This window comes from Scyliorhinus torazame, chromosome 24 (genome assembly GCF_047496885.1).
Source record: "Scyliorhinus torazame isolate Kashiwa2021f chromosome 24, sScyTor2.1, whole genome shotgun sequence".
NCBI lineage: Eukaryota > Metazoa > Chordata > Chondrichthyes > Carcharhiniformes > Scyliorhinidae > Scyliorhinus > Scyliorhinus torazame.
Genome location: NC_092730.1, coordinates 38,117,271 through 38,128,016, shown reverse-complemented (window position 1 = coordinate 38,128,016; position 10,746 = coordinate 38,117,271). Strand labels below are relative to the sequence as shown.

Here is a 10,746-nt window from a genome sequence, read left to right as displayed (position 1 = left end):
ACCGTTTGGGAAAAGTGAGATTAATACACAACAGCAGCACTGCTGTAACAGACAGAGAAAGAGACACAAAAAATCAGAAAGAGACTATCAGGACACACACAATGACACACAGAAAAGGTGCCGAGATGGAGAAACTGTTTTTTTCGGAAAATGTTGTTTTCTGCTGCACACAGAGAGGCCCTGTTTGTAAAATTATATCTTGCTGTGTAACTGAGCTCTCTGTGACCGTGACACTGCCGGTGACAGATCTTTACTGTGTTTGTGCCAAATCATTACTTGTTGTGTAATGTGGTCCCAGTTGTGGAAATCAGATCCATCGGAAGCAGAACCGTTACTGAGACGACATTTTAATTCCATATTTATTAAATTTTGTCACGAAATGTTCGTTTCGACCTCTGGATTCCCAGTCATAACCTTGCGTTTCTGTTACGAAGAAAGTTCATTCAGCATCAATATTTTCAGATAATAACACGGAAGCGCCCAACGTGGGGCTCCGCTCGAACCCACGACCCTGGGATTAAGAGTACCATGCTCTACCGACTGAGCTAGCCGGGCTGCTGGTGCACTATTTATTAAGCGTCTTCTTGAAGAGAGCTGATGCGGTTAAGTCCTTCTGCCATACTTCCCACTCCTGATACCATGTAGAAATGCTCGTCTCTCAATGACTGGCGACCAATGACATGTAATAAAAAATAACTGACTTAATAATTGAGCAGGTCCTCCTGGCTTGTGCTCTGACTGCGATCCGGGGAACTGCCGGAATCCCGACACGTGACCATTTTAGTTGCGTCATCAGGTCATCAGGTGACCGTTCGGCCTGCACAGGTCTCCCTCTGTGCTGTAATTTCTAGATTTCATCATTTAAATTTTCCTCCAGACTGTAAAGTGTGGTCCTGTTCCATTTGAATTTCTAATATATTTCCAATGTAACTGATGTTGTTCCACAATCTATTTAATCGGTGGAATTGTGCGTTTCGGGAGCTGAGGTTTTCGAGTCTCTCAAGGCCTCTCTCCAAATCCAATGGTCATTTTCCACGAAGATTCAACCCCTCCTCACATAAACACCGGGGCCCCGTTGATCGTTTGAATGCAATAACTTCCTGGAGTGATTCCAGGCTGGTTTTAGAATGTATTCTATCGAACAAATTACTAATGAATGAGAACCTGGGCACAGCTGCGATGACCGAGTGGTAAAGGCGTCGGGCTTGAAATCCAATGCGGTTTCCCCGCGCAGGTTCTAGTCCTGCTCGCACCGACTGTGATTCGAAGTGTTTGCTGAACTACCCGCGCAAGCCACTGACTCGAGAATGAATCGGAATGTTTGTAAATGAACCTATATCGAGCTCAGTCAGATATTTAATGTTTTTTGGGGAAACTGAACGAAATATAAAGAAGCTCGCACTCAAAACAACAATCAATAAATAATAACGTTTCCTGCAACGTTCGGAAGGAGAAGCAGCAACGGCAGCGAATGGAAACGTGGTTCGGTTTCATTCAGGTGAACGGATTTCTGGGTAAAAAGATCGTGGTAGAAATGGAACATATTTTATCTCTCTATCTGTTTCTTTGTTTCTTTCTCTCTCCCTCACTCACTGTTTTTGTGCTTCTCCGGGGACTGATTGGATACACAGTGAAACTCAGCCCTATTTCATCCCAACTCTTTTGGACGAATACATCCTGGTGATGGACGGTCCTGAATCAGTGGAAGAATCGACAAACTATTCCATTCTTGGCTCTGTGAGAAGTTCCACCCCTGGTTGTGAGGTGGCTCTGGGATAAAGGGATCGAGAGAGAACGAGGTGACTGCAGTCTGGCTCTTACTCTGAAAACCAGCTTTGTACAGCGCCCTTGTAGAAAGTGGATGTGTCTGAGAACAGGAGGAAAGCAGATCATGGGCCTGTGATTGATTTTATTGAGCCGGACCTTGAAAAGTGAAGCAAACTTCTAACCAGTCGGTGCCTGTCTGAGAACTGGTAAGGAATTACGGCTGACATTGAGACAATTCATCTTTAATTAGTTACAGCAAATCGATTCTTTCAGAGGTGTTGGTGTGTTGTTTTCAGAGTCACTGTCATAGTTTCTTAAAATATGATTTGTGCTTGTTTTTGTTTTGTTCAGTAATTTGGGGAATCTATTTGGAGCGGGTGCAGTTGGTCAATATCTGTGCCTCTTGCTTGGCAGCTCCCCGGGAAGCAGCAGCTCCATTCCTATCCAGATCTGTGGACACAATCAGGAGATCCAAACTATTGCGCACTGCTGCCATCTCCTGGCTGAAAGCAAGTTGTGCAACAAGGTAACGATGTATTCGTGACACGTTTCAATTGGAGCAAAATAACATTAACATGGTTAAATATTATCATTGTAGTAATCACATTTAAATCCCCAGATATCTGATTTTTGACAGCGATCAGTTCATCCCGATTTATCGGAAAATGAAGGATTCCCATTACAGCCATATTGGTTACAAGAATATCCAATCTCTGATTTAATACATTCTCTCGCTTCATTGTTTGTGTATTCGTTCTATATATGGAGGCAAAGTTTGAAGAACTCAGTAACAGGTTGATCAATGTACCCGGAGAGGTGAAACTGCCGCCCCGAACGTCCTTCTCTCAAGGTGATTCCAGTCACCCCCCACTTTCCCATCAGAACAACGTCACAGAAGAAATCACACCAGCTTCACAGAACAACCATTCAGCACGAAAGTTAATTATCTGAACGATGCTGACCAGTATCAGTGTGCTCAAACATGTGTTCTTGTTGAAAGAAAAAATGAGGAAGTGAATAATTGTGTGGTTACCGCAGGGCAGTAATGTTGTAGCTCCTGGTTTAAGGAGCAGAGTGCGCAGCGGAAGCGTGTTGGGTCATTAGCCCGAGGTCGAGGAATCGAGGCTATTCTCTGCTATTTACATCCTCCCTGACACGAAAAGTAAACATAACACACGTTCCTGTTTGCATTGCAGCAAATACCTATCAGAAAATTTCTTGCAGTCTCATCCCGACCTTAAACCCAGGATAAAGCAGACAGCATGACACATTACAACATTGTAAAGCTCACACAGAGGGAACCACAGAGAAAATGCTTTAAAGTCTCAGCAGGTCTGACCAGATCTGTAGGGAGAGAAAAGAGTTAACGTTTCGAGTCCAGATGACACTTTGTCAAAGCTGGACCGGATACGATATCCAGTAGTACCCCACAAAGGGGCAATATAGGTATATAACGATATCCAGTAATACCTCACAGGGGGCATATAAGGAAATAAAGCTTTATCGAGCAACAAATCACAATAGAAACTAAGTTCCCACCTTCCCCTCTCGGACGGATGTGAACAATCGAACCTGCCGGACTATTTACAAGAGAAGACGAATTTTACCCGGAGTCCTGGGATCAATATTAATTCCTCAACCAAAGTCACTGAAGCAGATTATCGAGTCATTAACTGCGCTTTTGCCTGTGTGGTCTCGCTGTGCGTATCTGAGCAGGAATCTCATGTCCTGAGACCAACGCTTTTCCATTGAAAGGAAGGTATTGGACAATCGTGAGGTTGAAAATCTCCTTGGAGAAATTTAACCTCGTGGGGGAAAGGTCAATATCAGGAGTGGGATTCGTATCCACGCTTCCATAAGAGACTGCGACCTGAACTTCAGCGCCTTTGACCGCTCGGTCACCCTGATGCGTTGTCGCCGAAACTAAGATCCGTGCACAAATCGACTCAAATTCTATGTTCATCATCATTTCATTTCAAACAAGATATGCTTATCCTACTTTTGAACACCAGCCATAATCCTGTATCTGAGTGCCATCCTTGTCCAAGCCGCTGGGGGTTAAGGAGCTCCTCATTGCTGCACTGATCAGTTTGCTCCAATCAACCAGGACCGAATTCCCGCTCTACCTGTTCCTCGCTCGAAGATATTGAGAGCCTAAGTCCTGAGCGACGTGAAGTATCCAATTGGAGAGTTGCATTCCGGCGAATGGAATCTCTCTCCACAGCTGCTTCCGGTGCTGTTTTCACCGACAAGTAGCCGAAGAACCCCTCCAGTGTCCAAACAGGAGAACGTTCATCCAGGAGAGGCGCCAGAAGAGTGTTCTGGGAGAAGTCAACTTAGTCACCTCGACTATACTGTGGGTAGCTGAAGAACAGGTGTCAAAGGGCGGATCAGACTGTAAACTAAACGTTGATACTGATAAAGAAAAAGGTAGATGTGCTGCTGACAAACAGCGACTTGTTTCCGTTTGGTGTGAGTGAGAATATTAATAGCAGAGAATGGTTTCGATCCATCGACTTCTGTGTTAGGGGTCCAGCATACGTCCGCTGCGCCACTTTGCTCGTAGTTGATTTTCTCTGGGGTCGGACTTGAAGCAAAGCTTGAAGAAATCAGTAAGAGCGTGATCAATCTTCCCAGAGAGGTGAAACTGCCGTCCCGAACTCCCTTCTATGAAGGTGATTCCAGTCATTCCCCACTTTCTCATCAGAACAACGTCACAGAATAAATCACATCCCCTTCACAGAACAACCATTCAGCACGAAAGTAAATTATCTGAAATATGCTGACCAGAATTACTGTGCTCAAACGTTTGTTCAAGTTGAAACAAAAAAATGTGGAAGTGAATAGCTGTGTGGCTAACGCAGGGCAGTAAAATCGTAGCTCCTGGTTTAAGGATCAGAGAGCCGCAGCGGAAGCGTGCTGGGCCATTAGCCCGACGTCAGGGAATCCTGGCTATTCTCTGCTATTTACATTCTCCCTGACACGAAAAGAAAACATAACTCACGTTCCTGTTTGCTTTGCAGCAAATACCTTTCAGAATCCTTCTTTCAGTCTCGTCCCAGGAATGAAGGAGACAGCATGACACAGTACAACGTTGCAAAGCTCACACAGAGGGAAGCACAGATAAAATGCTTTAAAGTCTCTGCTCAATTGATCCTCAAGATAAACACTTCCAAATTCCACCAATTCCATTGGGAAATGCATGAATATCGATTGTTTAAATTTTACATACATCTAACACCTCTCCGTCCACCCGGTCACATTCTATCACCGACAGTTCATGTGAATCTCCCGCGCTCTGTTGCGGTTCTGTGTCGTGGCCAGTAGATGTCAACACACTCTGGTAGAGCGAAGTTCACAGATTAGAGTGAGACACAACTGATACAAATTGTTTTATTATATTAAAGTTGGGACGGCGGGATTTCGAAGAAGATAATATGTGGTGATGATCTTTTCTTATATTTTGGTTGTGTTGAAGCCGTCAACATGTTGTATGTGGGAGTGAGGTGCATTCTCTCTGCAGTTCTCTGGTCCCGTTTGTAAATGGGGGATTCCTGTTACTCTCAGGTAATGTGTGAGAGTGTAAGAGACATTCTGAACCTGTCAGTCTTCGTCACTATATGTGCCTGTGGATACGTTGTCAGTGGAACCGCACCGTGACACCAGTTCTTCAGCGACTCACAGTACAGTTGAGGTTACCGGGATGACGTCTCCCATAATTCTCTTCAGCCACCTCTCCAGGATGAACCTCCTCCTGTTTGTAGACTGGAGGGGTTCTTTGGCTACTTGCCTGTAATAAGATCGCATATAAAAATTCCATTGAAGTAAATGAGTTGTATCATGTGGTTAAGGAGACGCACAATAACACATTGTACTCTGCACACGTGGGTTCAAATCCCATCCTCGTCTGGAATGTGTCTGTTGTGTCTCTGTTTGGTCCACTTCATGAGCATGAAGTACAAATGCTGTGATTTTTTGCTTTGGTTCACGGGCTTGGCGGGTGGTGAATTCGGCGAACACTGTCTATGTTGAAACCACATTATAAAAAGGTGAGAAAGTTACTTATTTCACTCCCTGACCTAATTGCGCATACATTCTGAGTTGGAAACTGTTTCTTCGTCTCAGTTTGAAACTCACAAAGTCGCGCAAAAGGTAAGTTCATAAAATAAAGAAGCAGACTTCAGCCATTAGACCCATCGAGTCTGCCCGCCATTCTATCGTGGCTGATATCTTCCCCATCTGCGACCTACAATGTTATAGATGAAGAGGTCGATTGCGATATCAGCAGGAACACCTTCTCCCTAGAACGCATGATCTCGGAGCGGGAGTAGGCAATTTAGCCTCCTGAGCCTAACACCTTCCATGTGATGTTGGCTGATCCCATCCTGGCCTCAACTCCACCGTCTTCCCGTTCTCCGTATCCCTTCAACTCCTTACCAATAAAATTCTCTCTACCACCTCCTTAAATTTACTCACTCTCCCTGCATCCAACGCAATCTGGGGTACCGAATTCCACAGAATCATAAACCCTTTGGAATAAGTAGTTTTCCCTCAAATCTTTTTTCACATTGCAATCTCTTATTCTAAGATCATGACCTCCTCTTTTAGAATGCCCCACAAGAGGAAGCAACAGCTCCACGTCAACTTTTTCCATACCTTTTGGCATCTGAGACACCTCAATTAGATAATGACGCATACATTCTGAGTGTGAAACTGTTGGCCAGTCTTCCTCAGTTTGAAACTCACGATGTTGCACGATAACATCCGATTCAATGGCCGGGAATCGAACAGGGACAACTGCTTGGAAGAAAACTTTGCTCACCACTCTCCCACCGTCGCTGCATTTCCAATTTTGAACACCAGGTGGAATAGAAGGAGGCAGATACATTCAATCAGTTCATGGATGCAAAACGAATTAAGGCATATTGCCGTGCGTACTTGTGGGACGAAGTGGCCGAGTGGTTAAGGCGATGGACTACCAATCCATTGTGCCCTACACACGTGTGTTCGAGTTCCATGCTCGTTGATTTTAAATCCACTTTTCTCGGAAGTAGGCCTCCTTTTTCCAAGATGGATATGCAATCACTGATGTGACAATCTATTCCAAGTTATCAGGCCAGATTGCATCGAGTTGGGTTAGAGGACGGTGGAACGGAGGCAGACGTGTTTGGGGCTTAACCGCTCTTTGACACCAGTTCTTCTTCGGCTACCCACAGTACAGTCGAGGGTACCGGGTTGACTTCTCCCATAATTACCTTCTGCCACCTCTCCTGGATGAACATCCTCCTGTTTGTGTACTGGAGGGTTGCTTCGGTCACTTGTCTGTGAGAAGGTCAGATATTAAAGTTCCATGAAGTAAAGGAGTTGTACCACGTGGTTAAGGGGATGCACAAGAAACCTTTGTGCTCTGCGCACTTGCGTTCGAATCCAATCCTCGTCTGTAACGTATCTGTTGTGTCTCTGTTTGATCCACTTCATGAGGGTGATGGAAAAATGCTGTGATTTTTAGTGTTTGGGGCTTGGAGTTGTGAATAATCGAACACTTTCCATATTGAAACCACTTTAGAAAATGACGAGAAAGTTACTGAATTCACTCCCCCCCATAATTGCGCGCACATTCTGAGTTGGAAACTATTTCTTTCCCTCAGTTTGAAAGTCATGAAGCGGCGCAAACGATAGATTCATCAGATAGATGAGCAGTATTACGCCATTCGACCCATCGAGTCTGCCCGCCATTCGATCATGACTGAAATGTTCATCATCTGCTACCTGAACTGTTACGGAACAAGAGATGGATTGAGATATCAGCCAGAACACCTACTCCCGAGAACTCATAACATTGGAGCTGGGATATGGAATTTAGCCTCTTGGGCGTAAAACCTTCCATGTGATCTTGCCTGATCAAACATAATGGCCTCAACACCACCGTCCTGCCCGTTCTCCAGAACCCTTCAACTCATTACCAATAAAAGTCTCTGTAAGTCCTCCTTAACTTTCTCACTGTCCCTGCATCCACCACACTCTCAGGAAGTGAATTCCACAGAATTACAAGCCTTTGGGAGAAGTCGTTTTTCTTTTTTAAATTTGCAGCCTCACATTCTAAGATGATGACCTCTCGTTTTAGACTGCCCCACAACAGGTAACATCAACTCCACGTCTACAATATCTACACATTTTCGCATCTTAAACACCTCACTTAGATAATCCGCATAAATTCTGAATGAGAAACAGTTGACCAGTCTTCCTCAGTTTGTAATTCAGGATGTCGCGCAAAAACATCCGATTCAACTATTACTGCGATGGCCAGGAATCGAACCGGAGTCAATGGTTTCAAAAGCAGCGATGCTCACCACTATACCACCACCACTGCATTTCCCCCGTCGAATACCTGGTTGAATAGAAAGAGGCAAATAATTGCCATCAGTTCATGGATGCAAAACGAATTAAGACGTATTGACGCGCCAAGTTGTGCGACGAGGTGGCCGAGTGGTTAAGGCGATGGACTGCTAATCCATTGTACTCTGCACACGTGGGTTCGAATCCCATCCTCGTCGATTTTTCGCCCATTGTTTCTCGGAAGTGGAATTCATTTTTACACGATGGATCTGCAATCACTGATGTGACAAACTATTCCAAGTTGTCAGGCCACTTGCATCGAGTTGCGTTAGAGGAGGGACGAACGGAGGCACGAACGGCGGCAGACGTGTTTGGGGCTTAACTCCACATTGCCACAATTCTTCTTCGGCTACCAACTGTGCAGTCGAGGTTACCGGGTTCACTTCTCCCATTATTACCTTCTGCCACCTCTCGTGGATGAACGTCCTCCTGATTGTACATTGGTGGGGTGCTTCGGCTACTTGTCTGTGACAAGATCAAATATTAAAATTCCATGAAGTAAAGGGGTTGTTCCACATGGTTAAGGTGATGCACAATAATCCATTGCACTCTGCACACGTTGATTCAAATCCCATTCTTGTCTGTAACGTGTCTGTTGTGTCTCTGTTTCGTCCACTTCATGAGGATACAGAAAAAAGGCTGTGATTTTTAGCTTTTGTTTCAGGGCTTGGCGGGCGGTGAATAGACGAACGCTGTCCATGGTGAAACCAAATAATAAAAAGCTGAGAAAGTTACTTTTCACTCCCTGCCCTAATTGCGCATAAATTCTGAGTTGGAAACTGTTCCTTCCCCTCAGTTTGAAACTCAGACTCGATGGGTCTAATGGCTTAATTCTGCTCCTATATTTTATGAACTTATCTTTTGCGCGACTTCGTGAGTTTCAAACTGAGGAGAAGGAACAGTTTCCAACTCACGAAGTCGCGCAAAAGATAAGTTCATAAAATATAGGAGCAGAATTAAGCCATTAGACCCATCGAGTCTGCCCCGCCATTCTATCGCGGTTGATTATGCCAGTTAGAAACTTCTAATATTCTAACAATTATTTGGGAACTAGAATCGTCTAATATTCCATTCCCTGTGTAGGTTAGAAACTTCTAATATTCAAACCTCCACCTGCTTAACTAGAAACTTCTAATATTCTAGCATCGCTTTACCCAGAAACTTCTAATATTCTAGCCCTCCACGTTGCGCGCCATGAAGTTAATACCTCACCACTATTCTTAGAATTCCCCCTGTACCAGAAAAGGGTCAAGATATTCTAAATGATGAACAGGGATTCTCACTCCCTGACTCCTATGCAGACTTAGGTGGGCGCTATTCGGGTCAAACCAGTGTTTCATGTTATCCCACGGCATAACCCATGTCTTCAGAGAAGATTCTGTTTACTTTCCACTCAGGTGCTTCACTCACGGGTCCGGCTTTTCTAAGTAGAGTAAAGTAAACTTTCTAATAAACACTCTTTCAGGTTATCAATTTAAGTTCGTTTTAATTTCAAATTAAAAGATGTAATCACTGTTTTTACAGAAAAGTAATAAGATCTTTTCTTTGCATCTTCCTGGTCAGTTGTTAGACCTTCAAGTCTGCCTTGACAATTTTCTCCTGTAACTTTTGTTTTTTTCCTGATGGATTCGCTGTTCTGCTCGGCTTCCTTGTTCAGTCCTTCCCATGACCGAGGGCAGCTATGAGAGCTGCCTGCTGAATTATTAGGTATTATATAGCCCTTTGCGCAGCCTTAGTTTCTACATGGCATTTATTGAAATGTAACTGTTGCTTGCCGACTGTAGCTAATGCAAGCTCCCTGTCGTTGAACTAGCTTATTCTGCTTGACATGTAATACTTTTGTTTGGCAGGTAATACATTTATTTGTTGCTTCGTCAGCAACTTTCCTGATATCTGTCTTTAGTGATGTTTTTTCTCAGTCTAAACACTGGATATGAACTCGTGTTCAACGAAGCAGTTCGCCTCTGCACTTCTACTGGTCAGCTGGTGTCAACGGCAGGTCGCCCCCTATATTTCTAACCTCATCTGGCTTGGACCTATACCCTATGACCTGATTATTTGCTAAAAGATTTTTAACGTCAAAAATGTGTAAATTATGGGATAAACGTGCCACCTCATGTGTTTCTTAGCTGGAAAGCAGTTGTCTCATATTTAAGTGGCGTCAGCAAGGTTTCCCGCTTAACCTTCTCCCCCAATTTAAACCTAAGATCCTGGTTGTTCCTTTTTTAATTGTTCAGTAAAATAATGCACTTCTCGGGAAGTGTGAAATACTGTTCCCGTTTATATAACATAAGATTTTAAATTGATTGAATGTCTTTTTAACTTTAAAACCATGTTGAGTTGTCCATACCTGTTTTCTTTAACGCCTGCGAAGCTATCTGTATTTTAAACAACCTGCGGCTGTTAACCCTTTGTGGGACCTTTCCCTTTCATTTAAAATCTCTGTCTTTTCCAGGTTCACATTCATGGTTCAAATGATATATTTTTTCATTATAACCTGTTCCTCACACGAAGGTATTGAGAGACGAAGATCTGAGCGACGTGAAGTATCCAATTGGAGAGATGCATCATGGTGACTGGAAT

The 10,746-nt window shown here is 43.9% G+C and overlaps 2 non-coding genes across 2 annotated transcripts; one reads left to right on the top strand and one right to left on the bottom strand.

Moving 5' to 3' along the window:
- Nucleotides 1–477: 477 nt before the first annotated feature.
- Nucleotides 478–555, bottom strand: trnak-cuu (transfer RNA lysine (anticodon CUU)). The gene has a single exon. It is a non-coding gene; the product is annotated as a tRNA-Lys (tRNA).
- A 7,684-nt stretch (nucleotides 556–8,239) lies between these two features.
- trnas-gcu (transfer RNA serine (anticodon GCU)) lies at nucleotides 8,240–8,321 on the top strand. Its single transcript has one exon. It is a non-coding gene; the product is annotated as a tRNA-Ser (tRNA).
- Nucleotides 8,322–10,746: the final 2,425 nt, after the last annotated feature.